Consider the following 2632-nt stretch of genomic DNA (forward strand, 5'->3'; position numbering starts at 1 on the left):
GTGTGTGTGTGTGTGTGTGTGTGTGTGTGTGTACCTGTGTGTAGTGCATTTCACAGCGAGATATCTTTGTCAGGAAAAAAACAAAAAGCCATAGTTTCCTTAATCTCAGGGTTTTTGTTTTTTCACGAAACACTGCTTTGTAACCCTGAGCATTAAAAGTCAAACCTCTGATATATATTTCTTTTTTTTTGTTGTTGTTGTTGAAAACAACAAAATGTGGTTTAGAACTAGAAGATTTAGATTTACAGACTTCAAAACTTGGCAAGAACAGAGTTTTGTTTTGTTTTTAAGTAAAGGATTTAAAGCTGCTTTTATCTGCTTCCTTATTAGCAAGGAGTCGCCACAGTGGGTAGCTCCATGTGTTTGACCTGAATAGATACATAAATAGCTACAGGTCAAATTTGATTCTAGAGCACACTGAATGTCTAGGGAAAAATGTGTTTTTGTGTCTTTTGGTACTTTAGGAAAGGTCATAAAATTTCAGAATAAAAAAATTAAACTATTTTTTGCTGCTGTCAAATTTCAAAAATGGCTCAAATTTAACCCGAACAGTATGTAAAAGTTAAAGTAAATATCTTGAACCTTATTGGCAGGGTACCCTCTCTCACAGCTCAGAAGGTGTGCACAATACTTTTAGCCAATCAGATTTAGGAATAAAAGGACGTCTCCTGCCATGTCTTCTTTTAAGCTTTCACAAACCTGTCTCTGCACACTTCCACACACGGACCCCACACCTTCTACTATTTCTGTGAGAAGAGAGGCGACTGGTGAGTTCCAGCTATAGAAGGTAGAGAGCTGTTAGTGAAATGCATTAAATACTATTTTTCTGGATCAGGTGACGCTGGAGAGAAGTAGCAAAGAGACGCAGGGATTAGTTATCACTTTTAAGCCTTTGCCTAAGCCATTATCTCGCTACGACCATAAAATATTTGATACGACAGTTTAATGGCCCCTTGTATTGTTTCACCATTGTTTAATTAAAAGACAAAGAAAGTATACGTTCACTGTGGTTGTAAAGTCTGAAACTCAAACGCATTAAACTTTATACTTCTCCTTTTTTCTTCGTTTCTTGGGAAAGAAAGATCCTTCCTGTTTTTAAGTGTGCATACTTGTATCTTAATGGACACCACTCTTTCTACTCCCAGCACTCAAAGAACTTGTGTGTGAATGTTTGTGTTTGTGTGGTAAAGATGTCTGCATTTCATTTGAATTGTTCTTATAACCACAGCTAGGTCACTCATCAACTCTAAACTAGAAAATGATTTGTGCTGTTTGATGCTCACCACAGCTAAACGTCACAGAGTGAACGTCACACTTCAGGTTTTATTCAGCTCTATTTTGCACAGCGCTGGATGACTCAGCACTTTCATGTCTGTTGATAACAGTGACGGGCAATATTTATTTACAGCCGCCATAAAAAAGAAGAATCATGGTGAAAGCTAAGTCATGGGTAATGACTCAGCACTTTGACGGCTTCCCAAAGAAAAGCGACTTTGGGCTGAAGGTGGAGGAGCTCCCTGAGCCCAAAGATGGAGGTACGTCTTTCTTCTTTCTCTCTACAGGAGAGCACCTTCTTCAGTTTTTGTCAAACATTAAGCATCGAGCACTTTAAATGAGTTTAGTTTTGTTTGCAGAGGTGCTGTTGGAAGCTGTGTTTCTCAGTGTCGACCCGTACATGAGGTGATCAGAGAGCAGCATCACTCATTACTGAACTACTTTAATGCTCCTGATAGAAATACATATTGTAACACACCGCTGGTCCCAACAGGCCCTTCAGCAAAACCCACATGAAGGAGGGAGATGTGATGATCGGAGGTCAGGTGGCCAAGTAAGAAACACAAACACACCTGCACACAGAAAACTTACATGATGTGCTGTGATGTGTACGTTTACTGACACAGTCTGTGTCTGCTGTTAATAACCACTCTTTATTGGAGTTTAAAGTCAAATCTAAACTCCAGAGATTGTGTAAAAGATACACTCAGTGACATAAACCCTCTGATAAGTAAAGTTCCTGTGAAGTCTCAAGCTGAACATGAAAAGAAACACTGAAACTTTCTGGCCTGATTAACAGCTGAAATTATAGAAGAATCTGAGAAGACAACTGTACCTTTACTTTGTTGCTTTAACATTTAGTGTATATCATTTTTCTGTGCCAGGGATTCAAAAATGCAGATAATAAAGGAAACACAGATTCCTACTGCTATGCTTGCTTGGGGAGCAGATTAAATTGATTGAAATGTCGGGATTAACGTGAAAAAGCACAAAATCACACTGATGACCAGGTAACTTCAAGACTTTGTTACCAAAACAAACTTGAAACAAAGACGCCCACCACCAAAATTAATATTTGCACAGATTAATTTTGTGTTCTGACTGTTCGCAAACTGAATTATCCCAGTGACAGGACAGACTGAAGTGAAAACAGGTGAAAGCTTTTTTGTTTTTGTTTTAATATTATGTTGTTGTTTTTCTTTAGAGTGATCCAGAGTAAAAATCCAGCGTTTCCTGTGGGAAGCCACGTTGTGAGTGACAGTGGGTGGAGAACCCACACGCTCAGTGATGGGACCGGCCTCACTCCCATCCTGCCTGAGTGGCCTAAAGATGTGTCCCTGTCTCTGGCTCTGGGTGC

At 39.4% G+C, this 2632-nt stretch overlaps 1 protein-coding gene across 2 annotated transcripts in view; it reads left to right on the forward strand.

Annotated features, from left to right (window-relative positions):
• LOC102197446 (prostaglandin reductase 1-like) overlaps positions 1-2632 on the forward strand; it is a 15582-nt gene that overhangs the window by 10266 nt on the left and 2684 nt on the right. The gene's annotated exons all lie outside the window — the stretch shown is intronic.

Source organism: Pundamilia nyererei, unplaced genomic scaffold (assembly GCF_000239375.1).
Source record: "Pundamilia nyererei isolate P.nyererei 1_Seehausen unplaced genomic scaffold, PunNye1.0 scaffold00275, whole genome shotgun sequence".
NCBI lineage: Eukaryota > Metazoa > Chordata > Actinopteri > Cichliformes > Cichlidae > Pundamilia > Pundamilia nyererei.